This window comes from Camponotus floridanus, unplaced genomic scaffold, assembly GCF_003227725.1.
Source record: "Camponotus floridanus strain SB8 unplaced genomic scaffold, Cflo_v7.5 scaffold35, whole genome shotgun sequence".
Lineage (NCBI taxonomy): Eukaryota > Metazoa > Arthropoda > Insecta > Hymenoptera > Formicidae > Camponotus > Camponotus floridanus.
This window is the reverse complement of record NW_020229492.1, coordinates 848,524-856,946: the sequence shown is the minus strand read 5'-3', so window position 1 is coordinate 856,946 and position 8,423 is coordinate 848,524. Positions and strand designations below refer to the sequence as shown.

Below are 8,423 nucleotides of genomic sequence, written 5' to 3'. Positions count from 1 at the left end.
GAAACCTACGGGAGAAGAAAATAATAAGTGTGGAATGCTGCTCGTCTCATATGAGCTAGCCGACATGTTGAAACCATTGGCTAAGGAACGTTTTCTGGAACTAACCGATCGTCTAGGAGTTCAATGATTCGAACTGACTAAAGCGAGAAGAGGTGTTGGAGTGTGAGGCGTTTATTCAGTTCGAGTCAGAGTTCCTTTTGGCAATTGTGCGACACTGTGTATGCTTCGTATAAACGCTGCCCTACTTTATTTTTCTCTCTTACTGTTAAAATTAGTTCTTTTGTTCTCTTGAAGGTAACATAGCAGAGAGAATTTTTACTTAAATAAAGATATATATTTATAACAGGTCAGTACGTATAATGTATATAGTATATGTGATGTCTGTAGTATATAACGTTTGATCTGTAGATAGAGTAGTTTTGGACAGAACAGGAATTTCCGTATGATTAAACATTAAGAATCAAACAATTAATACTCAATTAATAATTAAATTTAATTATGTATTGTGTTTAGGAATTACATAACATATCTTGGAATATCTCTTCTCGTCGCACATCTATTCCTACGTAAATTTTTTGTTAATTAATTTCTCATTACTTATTTATGTATAAAAATCGCACAAAACGGTAAAGAACTTGCTTATTTGATTTAATCCACTCTATTTGCACATGAGGTGATATGATTATTATCAGATATGTATGTGAACAAATAAATCTATCTTTTGCATTAAATGTTAATTCAATATTTAATGTAGAAAATTAATTTTGACTTGCTGCGAATTTCAAAAAGGTGTTTTACTTTTTAAAATTATTTTTTAAAATTCTGTTATTACTTATAGATATGTTTATATATTTTTTGATACTTTACATTTTACAACATATGAATTTGAATATAAAATTCATCTCGCATTCGAATATATTTTCTAAAAGCCGCAAATTAGTACAACGCAATAATCGCACTAATATATTTATTAAACTGCGTTTAAAACGCTAACGTATTTTAAACTATATGCATATTTCTATTTTGTGCATCCGTTGAACTTTGATATAATGCGCACGGGAAGTTCATTTTAATTGTAAAATTATGCTGATTATAATTTATACGTTTTTCAGTCAAATTATTAGGATTATGAAGCTTATATATTGAATGGTTATCACACAGTCATTCCCATTTGATTTAATAGTAAGACACGTTTGTTCTCTGATGTGAGATAGCCATTGTAACAGTCAGTTTTATAAAGTTGTGTTTTTATTAGAGTCATTGCGCGCTGCTAGTTTCATAAAATAAATTTTTTTTAATTTTTGAATGTGGTGAGTACAAATTCTTCTTACTCTTTACTATATATATTGTTTTCAATTTTTAAGTAAATTATTTGAAAGATTATTTCTATATGCGAGTTATAAATTTCATTCTGTCTTCCTAATTATACATATATAAATTGGAAATGTATAATTTATATTGCATAATTCTACGTTGAAAAATGAAAGAACAAATACTATTAAGATCAATACGTATAATATATATATATATGTGTCTAGTAATAACCTAATCACGTCTCATTTGCAGGTAGAGTAGTTTTGGACAGAACAGGTATAATTTCCGTATGATTAAACACTAGAATTAATAATCAAACAATACTCAATTAATAATAAAAATTTAATTATGTATTGCGTTTAGCAATTGCGTTTCTTGGAATATCTCTGTTCATCGTACATCTATTCTCGCGTGGATTTTTATTAATTAATTTCTCATTAACTATTTTAAAAATCGAAACGGTAAAGAACTTCTTTATTTGATTTGATCCACTCTACACACGAATGATAAATATGATTATTATCAGATCTTTATGTGTATAAATACATCTATTTATCTTTTTAAATGCTTTTAAGATTTTATATTTTTATTCAAAAATAATAAAAGAATCAGTAAATTTAATATTTTAAATTTTTTCTCTAAAATAATAAAAAAATAAAATTTAAAAAATATCCTCTTCAAGCTGTACAGCTATTAGAAGCTAAATATGCAATAAAATTTTTATCATAAATATTTAATTAATAATTCAATATTTTATTTAATTAATAACATTATTTAATTAATAATTCAATATTTAATGTAAAAAATTAATTTTGACTGCCGTGAATTTCAAAAGTGTGTTTCACTTTTAAAATTCTATTATTATTTGTAGATAAATTTACATATTTTTTATATTTTACAAAATGAATTTGAACAAAAAATTCATCTGGCATTTGAATCCCTTGGCGGAGCTGTAACCGCTATAGGGCGCGTCCCCCGGGTGGCGGATGGGGGAACGCTCGGCGTGTCCTTGGACTCGCAGGGTAAGAGGGAAACAAAATACCTCTCGTGGACCAACAGCAAATCAGGCAATGAACAAAACATACGGAAGTTATACCCCAGGTGGCAGCCCAGTTAGTCTGGAAAATCCACCCTCTACGGAGGTCGGCCCTACGGATTCTGGGGAGGGCCGGACATTGTTTGTTAATTATTCATTGAATAAACCCTCAACAATAACTGAAGGTAATGAGCTGATGTCTATGACTCGCTCGCTCTCATCAGGCGGAACTCAATCGGGTATCGAATCATCAACTATGAACGACAAAGCCGATTTTGGGCAACTGATGGCAGAAATCCAGCGATTACAGCAGATAGTTACCACTTTACGCCAAGAAAATGCAGAATTAAAGGTTCGATTCAAGGACCTGTCTGAATCAAACACAGATTCTCTAGCAAATTCCTTAACTAAATCTAAAAGAAACGGGAAAACTCCGGATAAGGTGGAAAATCCCAAACTTCATAAAGAATATGAAACTGATGAGGAAGAACTCCAAAGAGAAACCGATTGGATTCTTAAGAAAAACAGAAAACGAAAAAACGAATTTGTAACTCCACCTGATAAACAACATAAAAAGGGCATTCTACAATTCGAAAAACCTAAGGTACGAGCCCCACCTCCTTTCTATATTGATAAATTAGGCGAGAAAAGTTTGAAAACCCTAATGCAAAAAATTGAGGAAGCTACCCTCAGCAGCGATAATTTTACCTCCCAGACCCTGGCTGGTGGCGGGATCAAGGTGAATGTCTCCTCTGATACTCTCTATAGAGCCGTTACAAAAATTTTGTTGGATGAAAAGTTTAGCTTCCACACGTACGAAAATAAAAACCACAAGCCGATTCGAGTAATGTTTAGACATTTACATCCTAGTACTGACCCTGAGGACATCATCACCGAACTAAGAGAAAAATACCATCTACCTGCTGAAAGTGCAGTCAACATAATTAATAGGAAGGACAAGAAACATCTCCCACTATTTATGATAACATTCAGGAACGAAGCCGACGCAAAGGAAATTTTCCAGCTGAGACTTCTCCTCCATCAAAAAATTAAAGTTGAAGCATTGAGGAAAAATGTCACAATTCCTCAATGCAAGAAATGTCAGGGTTTCGGGCACACCCAAAATCATTGCTTCAAAGAGGCATTCTGCGTAAAATGTGCAGGTAAACATCATACCTCCCAATGCAACAAACCTAAGGATGCAGACCCAAAATGCGTAAATTGTGGCGGCAAGCACCCAGCTAGTTACAGAGGCTGTGAGATAGCCAAGGAACTACAATTAAGACGAGTAAGAAACACTAACTTGAAAAACCCTAAATCAGTGAACAGACAGACGCCAGCTGAGCCAACATTTGCTAAAACGTTTGCTCAAGCAGTCATAACTAAGAACATTAACGAGGGCAATAACGAGAAAGAAGGGAAAGAGAAATCGACCAATGATTTTTTAATTGCAACCCTAAACCAAATCTTAGATAGATTTAATAAATTCGAGGAAAGATTTACTATTCTTGAAAAAAAGTTCGCCGAAAGCACTAGACCAATACTGGCTAGTAAACAAGCTAAACCAAAGAGAAAATAAGTAAAACTTACCGAATAGCCACCTGGAATGCTAATGGGCTTGCCCAGCATGTTTATGAAGTCTCCGCTTTCGTGGAACTTCACGATATTGATGTACTATTGGTTTCAGAATCCCACTTCACCAAGGAATCCCATATTAGCATGAGGGGCTACATGCTTTACCATACAATCCATCCTGACGGCAAAGCGCGAGGAGGAACGGCAATACTTATTAAATCAAGTATTAAACATTATGAGTTACAAAAATACGAAACTAGCCATCTCCAAGCAACCTCTGTCAACATCGATGACGAACGAGGAAATCTGGCTATTTCGTCCGTCTATTGCCCACCTAGACACTCGAATGCTCAGAAACAGTTTGAAGACTTTTTTAATACTCTTGGGGAGCGTTTCATCGCTGGAGGTGACTATAATGCTAAGCACACGCACTGGGGTTCCCGGCTAATCACCACCAAAGGACGTGAACTATTAAGAACTGCAAACGAGCATAACATGAGTTTTATCTCAACCAGTAATCCGACTTACTGGCCTTCCGATCCAAATAAAACCCCGGATCTCCTTGATTTCTTCGTGGTTAAAGGGATTAACGAAAACTATATGAAGGTGGAAAACTGTTACGAACTGTCATCGGATCATTCTCCAGTGATTTTAACCATTAGTGCAACTTTTCTTAAAACAAATCGACAACCCTCCCTAACTAGTAGAAGAACTGATTGGGATCTATTCCGTGAAGAGCTGGAGGCAAAAATCAACCTTAGAATCCCACTCATAACCAGCGATCAATTGGATGATGCAGCTGAACAGTTTACTATGGCAATTCAACAGGCTGCCTGGGCTGCTACACCCGTGGTAACTGAAAGAAATTCAAGAGAATCGAATTATCCAATTGAGGTCAGGAAACTAATAAAGGAAAAACGATCAGCCCGTAAGAGATGGCATGAAACTAGAGATCCGGATGATAAAACTGTCGTTAACCGGCTTAGTCAACAACTCAAGCGCCTCCTACAGAAAACTAAGAACGAAAGCTTTAAATCTTACCTGAAAAACCTGTCCTGTTCCAAGGAATCAGAGTATTCCTTATGGAAGGCCACCAAAAGACTGAAGAGACCCAAATTACATAATCCTCCAATCAAAAAAGCTAATAACACCTGGGCAAGAGATAATAAAGACAAAGCTGAAGCCTTTGCAGACCACTTAGAAAAAACATTCCAACCTGACGAATGTCCAGTGGATTATGAAACTTTACACTTCAAGGCAAATGAAGATACAAGAAAAATCCAGGCTATTTCGCCGAAAGAAACTATGCATATGATTAATAAATGCATGAATCCTAAAAAAGCGCCTGGATACGAACTAATCACAGTGCGGATCTTAAAGGAACTACCCCAAAAGGCCATCAACTTTGTTACATATCTGTTTAATGCGGCTATAAGACTGAAATATTTCCCCCAATCGTGGAAAGTAGCGCAAATTATAATGATTCCCAAGCCTGGCAAACCTGAAAATGAGATAGCATCTTATCGCCCAATATCGCTACTTCCAATAATCTCCAAGTTATTCGAGAGACTGATTTTGAAGCGGCTTATACCAATAATTGAGGAAAAACAGCATATACCTCAACATCAATTTGGTTTCCGAAATTCTCACTCCACTATTGATCAGGTACACCGTGTAACTAACGTCATTGAAAAAGCCTTTGAAGAGGGAGAATTCTGCCCTGCTGTGTTCCTCGATGTAGCACAGGCGTTTGACAAGGTATGGTACGAGGGACTATATTATAAGTTGAACCTAATATTGCCTAAAGATCATTATCTGCTGATAAAGTCATATCTCACAAGCAGATATTTTCGAATCAAAATAGGAGATGAATTCTCCAGCCTTAAACCTATTTCTGCTGGCGTGCCACAGGGCAGTGTTTTGGGCCCCATGCTCTACCTGTTGTTCACTGCTGATATCCCCAAAGGGAAATCTACTACAATGGCTACGTTTGCCGATGACACAGCTATCCTTTCAGTGAATAGCTGTTTAGCTAAAGCAACGAAAAATCTGCAATTAGCACTTGATGATATATCTGAATGGACAAAAAAATGGAGGATTAAAATTAACGAACTCAAATCCGTCCATGTAACTTATACTTTAAGAAAAATTCAATATCTACCGGTAACCATCAATCAACGTGTCATTCCTCACAACAACTCAGCAAAGTATCTGGGTATGACTTTAGATGCGCGACTCACTTGGAAGGACCATGTACGTAACAAGTGCACTGAAATAAAGCTCAAGCAAAGAAAAATGTATTGGCTACTAGGACGTAACTCACAGCTAGCTGTTGATAACAAGTTATTACTTTATAATCAAATATTAAAACCAATCTGGACCTATGGCGCGACTCTCTGGGGTTGCGCGAAAGAAGCGAACAGGAAGAAGATTCAAACGATCCAGAATCAAATACTTAGATCCATAGTTAACGCTCCCTGGTACATTAGAAACGATGTCATTCATGCGGACCTCGGGATATCCACCGTAAGCAGGGTTATCCAGAAATTTGCCAAAAATCACGAGGATCATCTGCACGACCACCCCAACGAGGAAGCCAATCAACTTCTTAATAATAGTGATGCACTTCGGAGGCTTAAGAGACTTAAACCTTACGATTTATTAACTTAAACGACAAACTCCTTCTTAATGATATTAACCGTATGAGAAACCTCCTACTGGGGAGATTTTTCTCGCAAATGCTATCACACTTATATGTACGACTAAATGTTCTTGTTTGATGAACAGATTGTAGTAACTATTTAATTTAAATAAAAAAAAAAAAAAAAAAATCTGGCATTTGAATATATTTTCTAAAAACCGCAAATTAATACATCGCAATAATCGCACTAGTATGTTTTTTTTACTAGTTAGAAATAATCTTTTTAAATAATTTACTCAAAAATGTGTTTTACTATTAAATCAGACATTAACTTGTATAACTAGTGTGATAACAAATCAATATATAAACTTCATAATAATAATAATTCAACCGGAAAATATGTGCATTGTACAATCTGTATAATTTTACAATTAAAATGAAATTTACACATGCATAATGTCGCAAAGTCCAACGGATGTGTAAAGTAAAAATACGCGATTTAAAATACGCTATTGTTTTAAACGCAGTTTGTTCTATGATATCAGTCATTGTGATTGTCAGTTTTATAAAGTTTTCTTTTTATTAAAATCGCTGAGCGCTGCTTTCATAAAAATGTTTTTTTAAATTTTTAAATGTGAGTACACATTCTTCTCTTGCTCTTTCTTGTATATATTTTTTATCAATTTTTGAGTAAATTATTTCAAAGATTATTTCTATGACAACTATAAGTTTCATTCTCCGTCTTTCTAATTATACATATATAATTCTGAAATAAAATTCTAATATCTTTTTTCAGATTTATTAGAATTTGTAGAAAATGAATAATAATAATAAACGGTTCAATTCATATGTCAGCGTTGATGCGGGAGAAGAAATAGTTATCTCTGGTATCGCTGGACGATTTCCTAAGTCTGATAATATGAAAGAATTTCGGGACAATCTTTTCAATAAAATGGATCTTGGCTCGGAGGATCATCAACGCTGGACCAACTGCAATATTTTTTCTCAAATTTCTTTTCTCTATCTTGGGAAAAAGTCTACACAATAATATATAATAAATTAAATAAATAAATAAAATAAGTTAAAGTATATATAGAATATATACATCGATCTATGTTTCTTATAAATCTCTATTTCTATATACAAAAATAAAGAATAATTTAGAAAATAATTAAAATTTTTACATAAAAAATAAATAAAATTGTGGAAAAGTATTGAGGATAAATGATTTTGTTGTGTATAGCGACAGACTCGAGTCTTCTATTGGCTAAACATTTATTATTTAATCTCACTAGACAGCGAAATCTCTGATTGGACCAATGATAATAAGCCGGCATGTGGCGTTAAAAGTAGTTCTTACCTTTTATTCATTATATCCTTTTTTATATTCTTCGCTGCCTATTCTTAAGATTGTACGCTTTTACTTAGAAGATTAAAATAAATATATAAGAAACTAACAGATCTATATATATAATTATATAAAAAGAAAAAGTTGACTACATATGGGACCTTTTTATTTCTTCAAATCTCATTTTTTCTAAAAGAAAGAATGAAAAAATTATTCTTTTAATTATTCACCAATTATTCTTTTTTATTTTTTTTTCTGTATATACGCAGCAAAATACAAGAGTAAGCAAACATATATATGTATGTAGGTATATTTTATATAAAATTTTATATATAATTATATGTATAAACTTTTTTCCTGGGTAAAAATATCATTATTCTTTATATTTAAAAAGATAATATTTATATCTCGTAAAACATGTACTAATGATACTCACGAATTTACAAAATCTAGCGGTTTATAAATATAACATTAAAATTGATAATTAATATTCTATATGCAATTTATAC

General features: G+C 33.4%; 1 long non-coding RNA gene across 1 annotated transcript; it reads left to right on the top strand.

The window, feature by feature from the left end:
- Nucleotides 1-1,186: 1,186 nt before the first annotated feature.
- Nucleotides 1,187-7,605, top strand: LOC112638694. The gene is made up of 3 exons (XR_003123126.1): nt 1,187-1,310; nt 1,567-1,590; nt 7,363-7,605. It is a non-coding gene; the product is annotated as an uncharacterized LOC112638694 (long non-coding RNA).
- The last annotated feature ends 818 nt before the right edge of the window (nt 7,606-8,423 follow it).